At 44.2% G+C, this 20,286-nt stretch overlaps 1 long non-coding RNA gene across 1 annotated transcript in view; it reads right to left on the bottom strand.

Annotated features, from left to right (window-relative positions):
• Positions 1-424: 424 nt before the first annotated feature.
• LOC102160043 (uncharacterized) overlaps positions 425-20,286 on the bottom strand; it is a 730,195-nt gene continuing 710,333 nt past the window's right edge. The window contains exons 9-10 of the long non-coding RNA XR_014827487.1: positions 7,478-7,689; positions 425-3,043 (exon numbers count right to left, since the gene is read on the bottom strand). This is a non-coding gene — a long non-coding RNA (uncharacterized LOC102160043). The remainder of the gene's footprint in view (positions 3,044-7,477; positions 7,690-20,286) is intronic.

The following is a 20,286-nucleotide window of genomic DNA, read 5'->3' as shown; positions in this document are numbered from 1 at the left end:
TTACTGAAGATATGATGTTTGAGAAGATACCTAAAGCTTAGGAGCAAGTGATGTGCAGAAATGGAGGGAGGGATATTCTAGGCAGAGAAGGCAACATAGATGAAGGTGCTGCTTTGGGAATAAATTGATGTGTTTGTTTATAGAACAGCACACAGTTCAGTCAAGTGTGGCCAGGGTGGTTTACACTAAGAGATAATGTTTGAAAATATGGTGATAAAAAACCAGGCAGGCTGTGAACACTTCCCAACTTCCTAGCTTAACCTTGGACAAGGCAACTATTTTTTCTGAGCCCCAATATGCTTATGTGTAAAATAGGGATTATAATGCCTGTTACGCTGGATTACATGGAGGATGGACCAAGAAAATGTATAGATGGCCAGGTTCAAATAGACTCAATCATTTTCACTGTTTTCCCCTTCCTTCCTTTCTTCAAAAGATATATACATATCATCCTGAAAACAGGAAACTATGCTGGTTCTTGGGCATATGGAAATGACTTAACCAAGTTTCTTATTCTCACTCTCAGAGGAGAGGGTCATGGTGATAGTAGAATTCGTATGGTGGTCTCCTGAGGACTGGATCCTGTCCTGCAGGAACAGGGAGGGGGAAGTAAGCAGCTCTTCCTGGTGGTGTCGATATTATTTGAACTGTATTTTAAAGAATGTCTGGAATATTCCAGGGAAAATAAGGGCAAGAATATAGTCCCATGGTAGGAAGAATAATGCCCCCCCCCCCAAAAAAAATTCCATATCCTAATCCTCAGAACCTGTGAATGTTACCTTCTGTGGCAGTTGGGACTTTGAGGATGTGTGATTGAGGTAAGGAACTTAAGATGTGGAGATGAGGTAGGTTTAATCTGATACCAAGCATCCTTATAAGTGAAAGAGGGAGGAGGCAGGAGAGTCAGAGTCAGAGACAGAAGGGAAAATGCTAGTCTGTCAGCTTTGGAGATTGAGAATAGGGGCCATGAGTCAAGGAAGGCTGGCATTTTCTACAAGGTAGAAAAGGCAAAGAAATGAATTCTCCTCTAGAGCCTCCAGAAGGAACATGACACTACCAACTCCTTGGTTTGGGCCTGATAAGACCTATTTCAGACTTCTGACCTCCAAAAGTATAAAATAATAAATTTGTATTTTTTTAAAAACTTTATGGCTACACCTGCAACATGTGGAAATTCCTGGGCCAGGGATTGGATCGGAGCCACAGCTATGACCTATGCAGCAGTCGCATCAACTCTGGATCCTTTAATGCACTGTGCCAGGCCGAGGATTCAACACTCACCTCTGCAGCGTCCTGAGCTGCCATAGCCAGATTCTTAACCCACTGTGCCACAGCTGGAACTCCTAAATTTGTATTATTTCAGTCCACTAAGTTTGTGGGAATTGTTTTCAGCAGCAATAGGAAACTAATAATTCTCATTCCCAAAGCAAAGACACAGTTAGCCATATCTGGAGCGGTGAGTGAACTCCAGACTAAGAAGGGCTTGGTAATTGTATGTCTTGTCATCCATGAAGTTTGTAGCCACATCTTTTTTCCATTTGAAATAGTACTAAGGACACAAATTTGAGTAACCATTCATTGGGGTCTCTCTCCACCGCTCCCGAACTTCCTATCTGGGATTAAATGTCCATCCTCAGGGTTCCCTTGATTTCAGATGGAGTTCCAGGCTTTGGGAAACATGCTGGGTATCATCTATTTGTCCTCCTAACTGTGTTCCCCATCCTTCTCTACCCTGCTCTGTGTCCCCAGAGGCTTAACTGTGTGGAGTCCATTGAGTAGTTCCTTTGCCAGCTGGTTTTGGTTTGAATTTGTCCAGTGGGGAGCTCAGGAGGAGATTGGAGAAGAAGAGAGATATTTGTTCTGGCTTCTCCTTCTGGAGGCATCATTGCAGGCTGGCTGGAGTCTTGATCAAAGGTCTTGGCTTCTTTTAGGCACTCCCTCTTACTATTTATGGGAGATAAAGGTTGATCCTGCTGTTACAAACTGCATAGAATACCACACTATCCGTTGTTTCACTTTCCCAAACCCTGCCTATATTTTCACAAAAGGCCTGCTACTAAGCTCTCCTGTAACTGTTTGAGTATGCCATCTCTTTGCTACCAGGACTCCACGAGACAGTGCACTGTCTGCTCTTCTTTGAATTCCTACTCTTTTCTGTCCAGATACACAGGACCCAACATATAAACTCTAGCAAACACTGGTGATGGGAAGGAAGTATGGACTATGTCTAAGCACTCTCTGATGCTGTAGAGCCCTGAAATAATGGTAGTGCAGGTGCCTTTTTGGCCGTTCTTATGAACTATGGGCGTGACAGTCACCAAGCATCTCTGGGTCTCCCTAATGTTCAGCACATGGCTATTGCTTTGGAAAGGGTGGTAGAATGGAATTTAGTCAGACCCATGGCTGAGATTTTCTTTCTTCTATAGCCATTGGAACTCAGAAATGCCTACTGCCTAGTAGTGGAATGATAGACTTGGGTCACATTATCTCATTCTTGCCCAAACCTCACCACTTTCCTATATGTGATGAAATTCCCCAAAGGCTATTCTGATTCTTTCTTGGATTGAAAGTGCATAGAAATATTTGATTGGCAGTCTAGAAAAGGCAGATTCCCTGGGAAACAGGGCCAGAAGCTATTTAGTGACACAGATCTCCAGGGACATGGAACCTCGGCTCTTGGCTGAGACAAAATTGTGGAGAAGCAACTCCCCAGAAAGAAACCCCACTCAACCTGGCATGGTAAAGATGCTCACTTGACACCATCTCCTTAGCTATGGCTTGTGTTACTTGTAGGGAGAGAGGAGTGCTTGGGAGGGGTCCCAGAACATGGTGCTATGGCAAATAAGAAGCATTTCTGCAGGAGTTGGTACAACAGAAGATTAAGTCTCTGAAAGGAGCACAGTGGAAGAAGTCTGCGGTGGAGACAGATGGGTTGGATCTGGAATAGCATTGGCCTTCCTGTGTGCACTGGGGATTCCATCCTGAAGTGAGTTTCAGCAGTGGTTCTCCATGTGTGGGTGCAGAAAGGCAGCAGCGACATTACCTGGGAATGTGGAAGAGATGCATATCCTCAGGCTCCACCCCAGACCCATAGAGTCAGAAGCTCTGAGGGTGAGTCCAGCAAATTTATTTTAGTATATGTGCTGCCAAAGCGAGTACCCAGCAACTATATTTTAACCGGCCTTCCCGTGGGATTTTTGAGGTTTGCTAAAGTGAAAGAACAAATGAGTTAGAAGAATCTACTACAGGTTCTCACCCAGGATCTATTAGTCTAATCTCTTCACTCCCTCTTCGGGAAACTGGTACCACAGTCAAGAGCACAACACAAAGAAGCTTAGAGGTTTGGTGTGGGGAGGAAGAAGGCACGTTTTTTTTTAAAGTTCAGACTTCTTGCCATGAATTTCATCTAAAGGACTTTTCTTTGTTCAGCCCAGGATGACTGAGCATTAGGGATTCCTCAGGATGGACGAATGGGTAGATAATTGTCCCATGGAGACTCAAGCCCCACAAGTTAAAATTGGTCCCAGTGCTCTGCCAGCCCCTTGCCGAGGATTACACAAAGGACTCTAGGTCATGTCACATTTCTGTGACTGAGGACTTGGATGGAGCTGGTACAGCTTTGGTCTCCAGCAGTGGCTAAAAAAAAAAAAAAAAAAAAAAAAAAACCCTGAAGAACAAAGGGAGATGCTCAGGTAGAGACATCTCAGGGTGTGAATGGAGATATTGGTATCAAGAAGGGACACTCACACCCCAGAGACTGGAAACAAGGGAGAGTAATTTGAAGGCCAGAGGCCCAAGGACACATTATCAGCTAAATGCTTCTGGCCTGTGGATCTCTTTAGATGATGCAGCTCTGTTTCAATTGGCTGATGTATGACATGAAACAGATGATAGTCAACACAGAGACCAGTCAAAGCTCAGCTCTGCATCCTCAGAATCCCCCAGCTTGGTCAGAGGTTCTTTTACTGAAAATTTTAAACAGATGCAAAATATTAATCATGTTGTAGTTGCTACTATACTGGATGTCAGGGCGATTTAAAAATACTCAAATGATATTTTTGTGATATTTGGGAAGAGGATCCAGGAACAGTCAAATCCACCGTAAGTGCCAATGACAAACCACCTTTCCCTGTAAGGACCTCATGAGAGATATGTGTGCAGAGAATAAAGCCAAGTAAAGCAACACTTTATTCCTAATGCAGTTCAGCCCCAATCACTGTGAATAAGTGTTGAGTGCTTGCCTGCACTAAAGGAATTCTTGACCTTGGGCAGGTCTCCTGCTCTGACCTTCTTTACCTGAAAACCTAAATGTATCTCAGAACTTCATCGCACAGTCCTGGAAAGGTCACACATGCAGGAAGAAGCAGAGAGGGACGCCAGAGATAGGAAATGTTTGTCCCAGCAGACAGATGCCAGAGAAAGCAGTTGGGAAAAAAGCAGCAGAGGCAAACTCCCACAGGGCCATGGAGATGTTGATAGAGGTCCAAGATACTTCTATTTGTGAGGCTCCTGCTACATTAAAAATTCAAAGAAATTTAAAAGAGGTTCATAAAAATAATAGTCAGTGTTTCTCTAAAGCAAATTAATGCTTTAGCAAAAGTAAAGCAAAGTTAAAATTGCAGAACATGGTCCCAGAATTTTAAGAGCCACATGCATATAGAGGATATCACAGGCTGGTGGGCCAGGAAATAACACACATTTACAGGTGTATGATGGGTGTCTCCTTCTTTGAATCAGTCAAGTTAGCTCTATGACTGCAAATGTAAGGGTTTTTAAAATTTATTATTTATTTATTTTTTTTTTTTTGTCTTTTTGCTGTTTCTAGGGCCGCTTCTCATGGCATATGGAGGTTCCCAGGCTAGGGGTCTAATTGGAGCTGTAGCCACCGGCCTATACCAGAGCCACAGCAACACGGGATCCAAGCCACATCTGTAACCTACACCACAGCTCACAGCAACACTGGATCCTTAACTCACTGAGCAAGTCCAGGGATCGAACCTGCAACCTGATGGTTCCTAATCGGATTCATTAACCACTGAGGCACGAAGGGAACTCCTATAAGGGTTTTTTAAATATAATATGAAGCCCCTGAATCATTTGAATCCCTGTGTCATATGACGCATTAACTAAATGGTCTTCCTGTATTGCCAGGCTCATGATGGGCTCAGAGCTGTCCTAAACCTGTCCATTATTGCAGTGTGGCAGAGAAGATGGCAGCTATATTAGCTTGGTTGGGCTGCCACAATATAGTACTAGATGGCTTAAAAAACAGAAACTTAGCTTCTCACAGTTCTGGAGGCCAGAAGTCCAAGAGCAAAGCATTGGCAAGATTGACTTCTTCGGTCTCTCACCTTGGCTTGTAGTTATTGACCTTTCTTCTGTGTTCTCATGTGATTTTCCCCTCTGTGCGTGTCTTTGTCCAAATTTTCTCCTCTTAAAAGGACACCAGTCATATTGGATTGGGGCCCACCCATACGACTTCATTTTAACTTAATTAGCTTTTTAAGGACTCTCTCTCTCTCTCTCTAAATACAGGCACATTCTAAGGTACTGAGGGTTGGGATTGAATTTTAGGGGAACATAATTCAACCTGTAACAGCATCCCAAGCTGAAACCATATCCACATGTTTGCAGCCCTTAACCCAGCCCTAGACTCCATCCATCAGTAATGACTATACAGCGGGAGGTTTGTATGTACTCTCCCACCCCACCCACCTTTCTCCTGAAAGCAGAAGCCTGATGAGCACCGTCAGCACATTTTCACCTACTATCAGGGAAGCAAAGAGATGTGGTCTTGGTCAAGATCACAAAAGGGGAAGCCATGTGGCTGGACTAGGACTCCTCTGGCCTGGGATTTCTCTGGGCAAGGATTCCATCCCTGACATCTCTGGAGCCAGCCATAGCATGTTATTGTCATGCATTTGAGACATTTGAATTTCTCTGGTTTTCAACACATAGACAATATTTTTATTGGTGTGTTTTATGAAAGATAGTATTTTGCCCTTCCTTCAGTTCCTTTATGGCTTCCTCAACATGTCCACCTGCTGTCTGCTGTCATCTGAGAGTCAGGGAGAGGCTGGAGAGGACAGAGACCTGGCTGTCCCCTCTGTTCTTATCGGCCCAGTGCTGTTGGAGCCTGCTGAAACATTTGACTGCTTCCCAGGCAGCAGAAGCCTTGCTGGCAGCCTCCTGGGAAGGTTTCACCGAGAGAGATGGGAGACAGCCGGGGTGGGCTGTCCTCTCTTCAGTGCATTCTGCTCAGGCACTGGCCCGTTTGTCTGCCGCAGTGAAGCTCTCCTAATGCAAAAGGAATGCATTCAGCACACAGCGCCCTGGAGAGCGGTGGGGATAATAATGCCACTATTCATTATTTTAAAACAAACACAATTTGGAGTGTGGATCTCTCTGGAAGTGTGAAATTGGTTCCTCTTAAAGAACAACTGGCAAGGGAAGAACATGTGACCAGCCCAAGGGCAAGGGATTCCACCTGGTCCGGCAGTGCTGTACCTCTGAGTCCAGGCTAGGCCTGCTGGCTCAGCTGTAGCTGTGTATAGTGCAGGTATGTAAGAAGGGGCATTTAACATGTATTGAGCACCTACTGGATGCTCTGTGTGGCCTATTACACAGCAACTGTGTAAGGTGAATATCCCCCCCCCCATTTTTTATAGAAAGAGACTGAGTGTCTCAGAGAATTTAAGACATTTGCTCAAGGTCACATAGCTCAGCATTGGCCAGGAGGAATTTATTCCAGATTGATGTGACTTCAAAGCTATGTTCTGTCTAGAGTATCTTTTTGTAGGGGTATGGATAACATCCGAACTTCCTGAACTATGAGACAAGACTATCTAGGCTTGTCCCAGAGCCAAGAAGTGGTGTGAGAACGTAAGATATACAAAAAGGAAGAAGCCCTTCTCACTATGGTCAAGGCTAGCTCTCCCTTCCAGCCTGACCAAGTGTAGGAACCAGAACAGGATATGACTCTCATAGGTTATTTGTCAGTTCTGCCCCAATTCCCTCATCTGTCAAATGGGGATTTGAATTGGATAAAAGTCTGCTCTTTGGGTTTCCTCTGCTAAAATCTTATGCCAGCAAAACTCACTAACCCATCCTGGAACTTGCAGGTTCCGAGAGGACCCACACTGAGTTGGGACTCCAAGCTAGAACCTGAGGGTCTGGAGATGCCTCTAAGGAGAGGGCGAACATTCATGTGGACTGGTTGGGGGGGGGGGGTCGGCCCAAATGGACATGGTGCTTTATATGATTCCTACTCTGAGGTCCAACTCCTCTGCAGTCGTTCTATGAAAGAATCACTGTGATAAGGTGGGAATCAGAAAAAGCTGGGTCCACATCCTGTCATAATATTTGTCCATCCCCAGCAACCTGCTCAACTGTTTGGAGCCTGAGTTCCGTCTTCTGTAACTTGGGGGAAATAATACAATCTCGCAGCTAATGGGGGTAATGAATGAACACCAAATACCAGGTATGAAGCAGCTGGCACAGTGGCTGGTCCAGTGTCCATGTCCTTTGTGCTTCTTCACTTCACATTCCCTGTAGGAAGATTCTTCCTCTGGGAGGTGATTCACAGGCTAGATCCCATCAGGCTCAGTGACTCTGTAAGAGCTACACCTCTTTACGACATTTAGAGTCATTGGCCCTTCGGAGATAAGGTGAAATTTGGGAAACTTTTTCCTAAAAAAAAGAATCACATTGAGCCATAAATGTTAGCTGACACTTTGAGGAATCCCTTCCCTGGAATCTCAGCCAGGCACTCCAGGGGGCATCCCACCCTTGGAGAAGGGAGGAGTTTGGAGGGATCCATGTGTCCTCTGTCATGGCTTTTGAGAGGGAGGCACTGAGAAAGGAGGGAGCTGCCAGTGATTCAGTTCACAGGAAGCAGGAGAATCCTTCCCAGATCCTGGGAGGCACTGAGAGAGGAGGTTTAAGGTCAGGTGCGTTGCCCACTGGCTTTTCCTAATGGCTTTCCTCGTGCTTGTATGGAAATGGGTGCTCATTAACCTGTGCTTCCTGAGCCCGTGGTCCTGGCACCTCCTCTCTGATCTGTGACACCAGCACGAGCACAATTAGTGAGGAAGAAGAAAGGCTTTGAGGTACCTGGACTGGGCTCTGACCTCAGCAAATGTTCTGGCCCAGAGGTTTTCATGTAGCTTCCTGGAGCACACTGAAGGCTCCAGCTGCTCCTTGCCGGAACACTCCCTGCTCTACAGAGGTGGCTGACTTCTCTATTCTCAGTTACCCAGTGCAGTTAAAACCATCTGTCCTCAGGCATTTTGCTCACACCAAAGCCTGCGACGCCCATCTTCTGAGATCAATGCCCTTTTATTTATGACCTAACAGGAGAACAGAATAGACCGCTGTGCTTTAATGCAAAAAGGGCCCCTTGGTTTCCAGCCAGCCCCACACACGTGAAACCTGGCAGTCTCTGCAGCAGCAGCATCTTTGAATGCAGGGGACAGCTGCCGCCACTAGCTTGCTTACAGTGCCCTCTCCCAGGAGGGGGTGCCTGCAATTTGGCCTTATTATCTGGCTCTTTTTCCCTTCAGCCAGAAGCTCTCTTTCCTGTTCCTTGAGACACTAATAGATTCTGGAACTCACACACACACACACACACACACACACACACACAGCCCTGTTTTTGAGTATCCTTATCCCATGCACGCAAGATTTGGATGACAAGAGTTTTCATCTTCCCAATGGCCACACTCTGCCCCTCCACATTCTAAACAATCCCCTATTCCTCCAGCCTTCTCCATCTCATTACCTTGTTCTATTTAATCTGTAGATTTAACTATTTGTTGAATTTCTATACCTACTTATATTTTTACCTGTTGATGAGCCTGTGACAGCAGGAACTCATCTCTCGTGCGTCATCTATCCCCAGGGAAAGGCGTAAGCACATAAATCCATTTCTGTTGAGTCAGGTGTTTGGAGCAAATGCCGTGATATATTATATGAATTCAAAGCTTTCTCCTTGGTCTTGTTTTGCCAGGAATTTTATCCATCCAAAAAGGAAAGATTCAGGAAGATTTGCAGACCCAGGGACTAAAGTTAGTTGCTTCTCTAAGATAACATGTGGTAGCAAGAGAGTGGGCTGCACCTTACAATCACTTTGGAAGTTTGTGCTTTTGGTTTGGAGGCTGTGTGTCTGAGCACATAGATCTGGTTTCTGATATCTGTCTGCTCCTCCTGCTTTTCTAACTCAGCTTCATTCGTGTGCATGCAATTTCTGGTTCCCTGGAATGGGCTTCTCTGCCATACTGTGGAATCTGATTGCCAACCATTGCTGTGCAACATGCTAATTAAGCTTGATGGTCACTGTCCCAGGGGCTGACATACTACTGTGGGGCCATGAACGGGAGCTTGGAACAAGATCATTTCCTTCCTATACTTGTGGTGCATGAAGCCATGAAGGCTCATGGGGCTCTGTGGCCAGTTACCAGGAAAAGCTGGGCTAATTGGTCTTCTGAGCACATGGGGTCAGCAGTGGTGATAATTATGGTGGTTCAGCTATGTTAGACACACTTTTATGGGGACCCTGCTGATGTACATCATTATATTTAGCAATCGCTTAAAACTTGACAATGCAGATGTTATTATTATCCCTACTTTTCAGATGAGGAAACTGAAGCCCAAAGGAGTTAAATAACTAGGACTTGAGTGTGACTCTGAGGCCCACACCTTTAGACACCGTGTTCTGTGGCTTCAGTTCCAGTGAGGTTCAAGGAGAATAGTCAAGGGGGGGAGCATGCCTGAGTATGGGGGGCTGATTGAGAGGTTCCCATAGCAGTGGAGTCCTAGGACGTGCATCACAGCCTGCTTTTGGCTAAAGTGCCCTGGATTTGGGGATGGACTTGTCCTCCTGTTGATGTCACTTTGGTCAAGTCACATTCTCTCTTAAGCCTTCTTGATAGTCTGATATATATAAAAAAAATACCCTCCCACTTAGGGTTGTTGTGGGGTCAGATAGATAGCCATTTAAGAGAGATAGCCACTGGGCATTTTCTCTGACTAAGTGGACAGGTTTGAGTAAGCAAGAGTGAGCATGTGAATATCTCTGGGCACCCTGCTCCCCTCCCCAGACAAAATCCCTCATCCAGTCCTGGCTGATGGAGAATTCCTGGCCATCTCACCATGCCCAGCACAGGTGTTATCACTCACATTGTGGGCTGCAGTTCAGATGCAGGTGCTATTCAGGCAGATGCCAGCCTGTGAAGGCACAGCTGCCACAGAAGCTTGCATTTTCATGGGAGATACAGGGACTGGATTTGCTTGTTGCCTACTACTTTCCTTAACGTAGATCTAAGCATGAACTCACATGGGGCGTCTCTGACACCCAACTTGCATGCACTTTTTCCTGAGGTAGGGATCCAGAGCATTCACCAGTTCCTCGAGGATCTCCGTGAGCCAGAAAAATTAAGGGAATGTAAATTAGATGACAGTCCCTTACATGGAGGGAACAGCTTGGAACTTGGCCACACTGTGAGCTCCAGTGAACATGGGGCCTGAAAGGAGAGCAGGCGGGGAGGTGTGTGGGAATCTCCTCAGGCTCTGATATTTTCTCCTTTTGAAAGTGTCTGTGCTAGAGTGGGCCTTCGAAAGAAATCTGGAAGGGGGGCAGGAAGAATGAGCAAAGTTGGCATGCTTTTGTCTTTGCTGCATCCTCTTGGTCAACCCTTTGCCTCTGTAATCCTATTGGAGTTTCATGGATAACCTCTAAAGGCAATGCTGTCAGCTGTGTTTTACACTGAGGGGAAGAAGCCCAGAGATGCTAGGCATCTCTTTCAAGGCAAACCAGCTAATAACTATATGATTAAGATTTTAAACTCAAATATGCCTGACTCCCATGTTTGAACTTTTTGAAAAGAGAGTGAGAATGTAAAAGAGTCATCATCAGTAGAAGCAGCACCCAGAATCTTAATAACTGTGGAAGCTCTGGTAGACTAGGAGACTAATATTACCATTTTGGGTAATTTAGGGAAAAAAATCAGTTTTTTTTCTAAAGGATTAGAAACTCATTTCCATCTTTCCTTCTTTTCAACTTGACTTTTCTTCCTGTTTTTCCCCTTGCTTCCTCTCTCCCTCCCTTCCTTCCTTCTTTTCCTTTTTTTTTTCATCTGTCCTCCTTTCTCTCCTCTCCCCCCAAATAATTCCTGTGCTTTCCTTAGGTGAAATATAGAGCACAGGGTATTAAGGGTCATACAGACCTGAAATCATGCCCAATGCCTCCCTAGTCTTGAGAAAATCCTAAACTACTAGGTAACTAATATCTAACCCAATATAACGAAGAAAAACTATCTAGGAAACAAAAATTCTAGGTGAGAATTTAGGAGAATAATCGTAGCATTGCTGGATGGATGCACATTTTAAAGAAGAAAACTCAAACTGTATATTAAAAATATGTATGCTATGTATAGCAAAATTCGTAGTGCCTTAGGTCTCTTTCAGTTGCAAGTGAAAGAATTCAAGTAAAACTAGCTTAAGTTAAAACTAGCTTAACAAATATAAAAGGTAGGGTAGTCTCAGAGATTATCACCATTCTTTTAAGTTAAACGAAAAAAACATCAGTAGCTGGAAATCCAAATTGCACATGGCACTAATGATCATTTTCCTGAATACATAAAAAAAATCCCACATTTTGACAATATTGGATGATATTGGAATGAGTTTAGGAATGGGGCACACAATTGCTGGTAGAACTGTAAATTGCCATAGCATTTTAGGAAAGTAATAGCAGGGTATTAGGTGTGATTGAAAATAACTATACATTTTGCCCTTCTGTAGTTTAAGTCCAAACATATGTGTACAAGGATGTTTGTCACAGCAATATTTGAAGTATCTGGAAAAAAAAGAAAGTACGAAGATATGACAATCTAAATATCCACCAAAAGAGGGATGATTGAATAATCCATGAGACATTCTTTTCTTTTTTTTCCCATGAAGCATTCTATTATTTTTTTCTTTTATAATGATTTTAATTTTTCCCTTATAGCTGGTTTACAGTTTTCTGTCAATTTTCTATTGTACAGCAAACTGACCCAGTCACACATACATGTATACATTCTTTTTTCTCACATTATCATGCTCCATCATAAGTGATTAGATATAGTTCCCAGTGCTACACAGCAGGATCTCATTGCTTATCCATTCCAAATGCAATAGTTTGCATCTACTAACTATGAAATTTATGCTGCTATGAAAAAGGAAGAATGAGGTACATGTATGTGGGTCAGAGGGATGGCTGCGATGGGTTACTACATGAAAAGAAGGCAAGGGGCTGAACTGGGTATGTAGCATCCTTATACTTACGTAAAACAATATAGATGACAAATAGCATTTGTACTTGCATGTATGTCTTTATATCTTCATACTATCAGAGAGAAAGGTGAGAAAGAATGCACAGAGAACCAATTGTTAATGCTGATTAACTGAATTTAGTGGGTTTGGGTGTTTGGAAAATTGCAATACTGATATTTTTATTTTTATAACTTTGCATTTTTAAATGTGTCGAAACTACTATACACTAATTTTTAATTTATAAAAGCAAGTTTAAAAGGGAAAACATATAAAATCAAATAGAGAGGTAAAATTTGGTGTTTTGCTATGCATAAAGAAGGAGTAGGTAGTTAGCTAGGCCAGGCAAGAAGATCTGGCCTTTTACGGAACTCGGTGTGGCTTGATTATTTCATTATCCAGGTGCTGCATTGACTCAGGACCCACTTTCCAGATGGAAAGGGGGACTGACTGCAGAGATGGGAGATGTGTAAGAGACCTTCACATTTCACAGCCTGTTAATATTAAGAAGGAATGAGAAAAATGATGATATGCAGCTTGCCATGCAATTGAAAATATTCCAACTTTAATTGTAATTCATCAAAAATACATATGGCTTTTACCTTTGTTGTAGCTTACCATAGTTCTTTTTTGTTGTCCACTGCAGACCATCCCTAAGAGAAGAGTTGATTTATAGTCTTCTATTTCAACAAGTCCCTTTAGCTGCTCACCTTTAGCAGCTGCAACAAGTTGGGTCACGAAGTACATCATTTTGAAAACCATGAGACACTTGCTGAAGTGAGAAGACTTGGGAAAAATTTTTCAAAGTGCAAATTAGATGGAAGGACATGGGTCCTAGATGGTTGTATTGGTGCCAAAGGACAAGTTAGTTTTCTCAGAGGCTCCTGAGCAGCATAATAAAGGCTGTTTCACAGGCTTCCAGTTCAGAGGAGTTGTTTGATTTCAAACTCCACCTGTCTTATAAGAAACTGGATCATTAACTTTAAAAATGTCAACTGGTTCATGTTAATGTGAAGTGAGTTACAAACCAAGGGACCCTGTAGAAGCATCAGGTATTATGGACATGTACATAGTGTTCAGGTTTATTTGGGCCTGAAGCCAAAGAGGGGCAGAGAGCAGGGAGCAGTGCCCTAGAGTCTGCCCTTACCAGCTCTCCTGTGCCCAGTAGGAGAAGAGCAGGGAGGCAGGATTGGGAGAGGTAAGACTGACACCAGAGAGAAAAGTCCACAAGATAGGGTGAAGCCAAAGCCTGACTGTGAGCCCAGACCACCCAGGAAGGGACCCAGAAACAAGGCTCTCAAGGCAGGGATGCAGGGTTGTAATCAGAAGGCCTGCATGGGGTAAGGTAGATGGCACCATGCCTGCAGCCCAGGATTTTCCCCACAGTTCTGCTGGCTGGACACTGTGCCCCTGGCTTCAGGGACCCACTGCCCTCCTGACCTGGGAAAAGCAGGCTACACCTGAGAGCCTCTGACCCTTTTACTGAAATTGGCTCTAGAGTTCACGGCAAATCATTGACTGTGTTGGTTTGCTAGGGCTGCCATAACAAAGTGCCCCAGACTGAATGGCTTAAACAACAGAATTTCATTTTCTCTGTTATGGAGGCTAGAAGTCCAAGACCAAGCAGTCAGCAGGGTTTGTTTCTTCTGAGGCATCTCTCCTTGGTTTATGGACAGCCATCTCCTCCCGGTGTCCTCATGTGGTTTTCCCTCTGTGTGTGTCTGTGTCTTAACATCCTCTTCCTCTCAGGATACTGTTCATATTGGAGTAGGGCCCACCCATATGACCTCACCTTAACATACCTACCTCCTTAAAAGCCCTGTCACCAAATACCATCACGTTCTGAGCTGCCCAGGTTTAGGACCTCAACATCTGAATCGGGTAGGGAGGCACAATTCACCCTATGACATCAACTTTTTCCATACTTTCCCCTCAAGTAAGACCAAATGTCTAGTCAGAAATGTGTATGTGTGTATGTAGGAATGTGAAACAATTCTTTTTCTCCCTAATAATAATTTCCCCTAGTTTTCAACAACCCACATGGTCAGCCCCCTGAACTGTGTACCTCCAAAGAGCATGACTGCTATATCCCTCAGACGGACAAGGTATCTCTAAGCATGTCCACATAATCCAGGTTTGAAGCCCACTTCCATCACTGACCCCTGAGCTGGGCAGAAGTGCTAACTCCTTAAAGAGGGCCTGAAGCCAGGTTCTGTCTTGAAATCTGATTTTGATTGTCAGTCCTTTCGGTATGCTCAGACCCCAAGGATGCATGAACATAATTTACAAATACTCACTCTAAGCCTGGCCCTTCACCCAGCTTAGCCCATTGACACTGTCTGACCACCGTTCAAACTCTGTGGCATTGTAGGGATATGTGTGTATCTGCACATTGATTATTACATACCACTTACCTGGTACCAGATATTCTAATTGTCTTGGTATCAGGTATTCATTTATCACCACATCAGCCCTAGGAAACAAGGATCTCCATTATCCCCATTCTATTGCTGAAGAAACTGAAGATCCAGGAAGCAGAGCAACCTGTCTGAGATCAAATACACAGCCAGCATAGAGCCTGTTCCTGAAACCAGGTATTCAAGAGCATAGCTATTCTTTACATAGCCTTTTCAGGGAGTATTTGCTCTCATCATCTTGCAAATGAGGAAAGAGATTTATAGCTGTTTAGACCCAGGGCTGTCTAATTCTAAAACCATTTTTTCTTTCCATTGTGCCAGCCTGTTTGCTTGGATACTGCCTATCCCCCAGAGCCTAGTGTGATCCTCCCTCCTATCACACATCCCTTGGGAATACTCAGAACCAAGCCCAGTCATTTCATCACATCAACACTGCAGAGAACACCATCACATCCATTTGGAGAAAAGGGAAAAATACAGTCTTTAGAGTTAAGTCAATCTTGCTGCAAACCTCATCTCTCCTGGTTCTTGGCCAAGTTACTTAACTTCTTTGAGTCTCATAAAAGTGGGGATAATAATAACTAGGTGATAGTGGATCTTAAATGTTCAATAGCAAATGGTAAATAACCACTTATCCTGACCCCATTGAGCAGTGTGGTAGATTGGTGGCACTATGACCTTGCAGTTCTCCCCATCGAGAGATGACACTCACCTTCCTACCCTGGAGTCTGGGCTGGCCTCTGGACTTGTTTTGGCCCAAAGAAAGTGACAGAAGTGGCAGCTTATCTGTTCTAAGTCTCAGAAGGCCTTACACGCTTCCACTTTGTCTCATGGACTCTTACTGCCACCATGAGAACAAGCTTGGACTAACCTGATGGAAAATGAAAAACTCCATGGTACAGAATAGCATTATCCCAGCTGAGTCCATCCTAGACCAGACAGCCCCAGCCAACTGAACAGCTGACCATAGATGCATAAACAAGTGCCGCTGAGATCAGATAACCACACAGCCATCCTGTCAACTTCTGAGAAATAAGACACAGTTGTCATTTATGTTATTAATTTGGGTGTGGTTTGTTATGCAGCAATTGCTAACTGATACAGTGAGATATTAATAGCATTATTTAGAAAATGCTCAAAAATATGCTCACATTTACCCAGAAGAGCATCCTCTCTCTTATATGTGCTTTCATGTACTCACATTCCCCCTATGGGTTCACAAGAGAAGATCCACACAGGCTACTGGATAATGATTCTAACAACAAATGAGAGCAGTAAAGTTTTATTTCCATGTAAAGAAAATAAACTGTCTTTACAATGCTTCTCATTGCTCTTGTGTCAATATTGGCATGTGGAACCCAGATTTTTTTATGAGGTCTTTAGTGTTTGATTTTAGCAAAGAGGGTGACACTTTTCACAAAGAGAACACAATTCAAATGACATTAATGTGTTACAGAAGGAGTCCACTTTCTCCCAAACTTGCCAGTCCAACAGGCCTGAGTGCCATGGTCATGGTTCTGGGTCCTTGTTGTACATTTTTTTTTTTTTTTTGTCTTTTTGCTATTTCTTTGGGCCGCTCCTGCGGCATATGGAGGTTCCCAGGCTAGGGGTCTAATCGGAGCTGCAGCCACCAGCCTACGCCAGAGCCACAGCAATGCGGGACCCGAGTCGAGTCTGCAACCTACACCACAGCTCACGGCAACGCTGGATCCTTAACCCACTGAACAAGGGCAGGGACCGAACCCGCAACCTCATGGTTCCTAGTCGGATACGTTAACCACTGCACCACGACGGGAACTCCCTTGTTGTACATTCTGTTCCTTGGCTACAGCATTAGGGCACTTGTCTGGATAGCCAAAGAACACTCAAGGTCCTATAACAACTAGTGGCCTCACATGAGCCTACAGGGCTTGTAGCATTTATTAGGGCTTGTGTAATTATGATATGTGTGAATATGTGCCTGTGTGTGTCTTTTTCCCACATTGTATTGTACAGTAGTGAAATTTTAAATGGCTGTCTTTCAAGGAGTCCTGCATATTTCTAATAGATCCTTCCAACCCCAGTTGAAAGATGGATCAGGAATTCCCACCAAAGCTCCTTGACCCCAGAGAGACTAACAATGCCAGTTATAATAGAAGCGTCAACACAGCCCCTTAATCGGTGTCCACTGTATGATTAAGTGAACCTGAAATTATGTCCATGAAGGACTCTTTCATCACCATCCCCTCTACCTTCTCAAACAAAATGTTATTTCTTAGGGTCCATCACAATTATTAGGAGCCAAGGGTGGGTTCAGATCTTGGCTCTAGCACTCTCTACCCAAGCTGTCTTATGTAAGTCCTTTTTAACACTGATGAGCCTCAAGATGCACACATGTAATTGCTATAGTGCCCTGGTGAGGAAGTGCATGCAGGTGGTTAAATGAGATAGTGAACACTGCCTTGCACAGAGTGAACACTAAATATGTATCATCTACTGTCTATTTATACTTCTATTCAAATCACATTTTCAGAGCAGCAATTACTTGCCAGCTGCAAATTATGCAGAGATACAGGGATGGAAGAGACCTGGCTGCTCCATGAAAGGCTCTCCTGGTTTTAAGAGGGAAACGAAGGTAAACAAATGCCTTGTGATACACAGTGCAGTATGGGGGGTGGGGGTGGCAGTTGTTCTGCAGATGAAAACACAGATCTGAGGGTGCTCAGGGGAAGAAGCATCTAATTCTTTCCTGGTCCAGGGAATTGTGGAGAAGTCACAGAGAACGTGATATTTGAGTTGAATTTAGAAGGATGAGGGGGAATTTGACAGTTGAAAAGGTCAGTTATTCCAAGCAGAAGGATGGGCCTGTGGGAAGAAATTGGGCCATGCAAGACCTGTGTTTTGATCTGGGAACACGAAGAAGTGCAGGTGGAGTCTGTCAGGAGGGAAGGGCCAGGGGATGGACCTAGACAGGAGAATAGGGGCAGAAAGAGGTCCCAGAACTCCTTGAGAGGACCTGGTTTCCTTCAATTGCCTGCGTAAGGGGTAGGGAAATAATATTATTTTGGATACTTAGGAGCAGACTTCCACTCAGGGGGAGAATTGTGCTTGTTTAGAAACAAGCTTTAATGGGCCTTTTGGAATGTGATGGGAAGCCCTCTGGAGATTGTCAGAATAGGTTGGGGTACATGAAGGAGAGGGAACTGGATAGCTGAGAAATTACAGGAAGTGTGGGCAGAAGAGATGAACAGGAATGGGGAGGGGAGCTGCAGTGGGGAGCAAAACCCAGAGAGGGGCTGAGGGGGAAGGGAGCATGGAATCTGCGCTGATTGGACTTGGCTGCCAGAGAGAGAGTGGAGGGTGGGGAGGAGGCTTCAAGGCTTCTGAGAAGAGGACAAACTGTCTGTCACTTGAGCTGTCTGTCACACGGTTTTAGGCTGTTGGCTGTGCAGTGCTATCATGCATCTTCAGGAAAAGTGGCTGCACAGCCAAACAGCCTACACAAATGGTGTTTGTGAGAAATGAAGGGACAGGGCTGAGTTCCAAACTAAGGTCAGCCCAAGGCAGAAATAAGAGGTAAGGTATCAAAATAGAGTGGAAATCAGGTGACATAAACACAAAAGCCTCCAGGAAATCACAAAAATATGGAGGGGGTATTAAACTTCAGAACTTTTAAACAGATTTTATTTACATGTTAAAGAATAGACACCAGCTATTACTTTCCTTCACATGTATGTCATATGTCATCTGTGATCTTTGCAGGCATGAAGTCTTTTTTGAATACAGCATGCAGCTTTTGCATCTTCAGGAGAAATGATGATGGTCGATTTTGATTTTAAATTGGGGATCCTTAACTGAATGTTAAATTTTCATAGCCACTTTTCTTTCTCAGTGATACTAGGACATCTTGACCTTTCAGGTTTAGCCACAGGTTATTATTCACTAAGCCCATGAAATAGATGGTACCAGGGCACAGTGCTGCCAAGACTCCGTCACCACCAACAGCAGAAGAGAATGTGAGGAATGTTCAAAATCTCTTAGTGCTTCAGAAATGACTGGATGTTATTATTTTTTTTTTTTATTCAGGTGTCATTGAATAGCAAGGGACAGAAATCCAAATATCAGGAACTAAAGGGAGGGTATTCTGGGAGGAAACTGCAGTTACCTCAAGGAACCCAAGGCAAGACATGGAGCCAGATCTGGGAGGGAATAGGTACAGACCTGGGAAGTCCAGAATCAAGGCCACTGCCTGCTCTCAAAAGACCACCTGGTCTCTCTGTTTCTTTAAACTGTGTTTTTGTCTTTCTTTCAGACAACTTCCTCCACCCAAGCATCCCCCAGCCTTGCTCTAGATAAGCTCAGGTTGAGCTCTCAGATCAATGGCTCCAGGGAGGCTAGCACCTCCCTCCTCAGATCAGCTTCCTGGGTGGTGTGGGGGAAGGGGCCGACTCACTAGGTTGTCCCTGTGGATTGGCTGCTGAGTAGGGAATTTCTCTCCTTTCCAGTCATCTATACCTGGGAGTGGAGGCAGGTGGCGTGGAAGTGGATTCTCACATGTGAAATGAACGAGTTTCAAAGAATTCAGGTTAATAGGAAAATCCCCTCCTGCCTGTTGGGCCGAATTGGTGCAGTTCAGAGTATTTCTTCCATGAGAAGAGGACACTGGCTTTTAGAGCATCATGTCTGCAGGGCCTCATGCCAATACCCTCCCCCAATCTCACTTTCTCCTATCAGCCACTTTGAGTGGGAGACATGGTGGCCCCTGTTTGAAAATTGGTGACTTGCCTGGAGCCTCATAACCACTTTAGGGTGAGAATCACAGTTTAACCTGAAGGTTTAACCCCATTCTTCATGAATAAGAGCAAGTTGGCAGGGCTATGCTGTCACTAGATCTTACTCCTTAGCACCGCAGGCCTTCCTCAACCCCTGGCTCTGAGACCCTCCACAATGTGCTGGAGGAGTCAGGGTGCCTTTGCCAAAGGACCGGGTTCTGCATCTGGTTACTGCTTTTGCCATTGTAGCAGCAGCACTTAAGAGGGCCATGGGGCCACAGACAGATATCCTGTGAAGACTGTTTGGTGAAGGAAAAGCTTTGAGAAGAAATAGATCTATTAGTGGAGATGGTTTTGTTTACATGGACATATAGGGCAATCCTGCTTGCATGCAGTTTGTCAGGGCTCTCTGTGCCCAACACACCCCTACATAACATGCATGGAGATCATATACATATATCATATGCATAGACACACACACACACACACACACACACCTGGTGCACCAGATCTACCATGTGTCAGACCAGGGATTTAAGTTATAATTCCAACTTTGTCTCTTGCTTCCTCTGCGATCCTGGGCAAATCTTTCTATCCCTCTGATGTTCACTTTCTGCATTAATAAAGTGAAAATAATTAGAGACTTTCAATGGTGATGTGAAAATAAACTGAAATAATATCTGTAAAAAACTAAATGCCTACCATGTACTTAGTCATGTATAAATTTAAAGGAAATATAAACTATTATTCAAATATATTATTACCCACGAGCATACAACACTCATTCACATACATGTATACACATATTT

This window comes from Sus scrofa, chromosome 14 (genome assembly GCF_054392235.1).
Source record: "Sus scrofa isolate SSC_HxYL_T2T_F1_AM1 chromosome 14, Sscrofa_HxYL_maternal_Yorkshire_Landrace_v2.0, whole genome shotgun sequence".
Taxonomy (NCBI): domain Eukaryota; kingdom Metazoa; phylum Chordata; class Mammalia; order Artiodactyla; family Suidae; genus Sus; species Sus scrofa.
The sequence above is the reverse complement of the archived record's forward strand: the minus strand, read 5'-3'. Positions and strand labels throughout refer to the sequence as shown.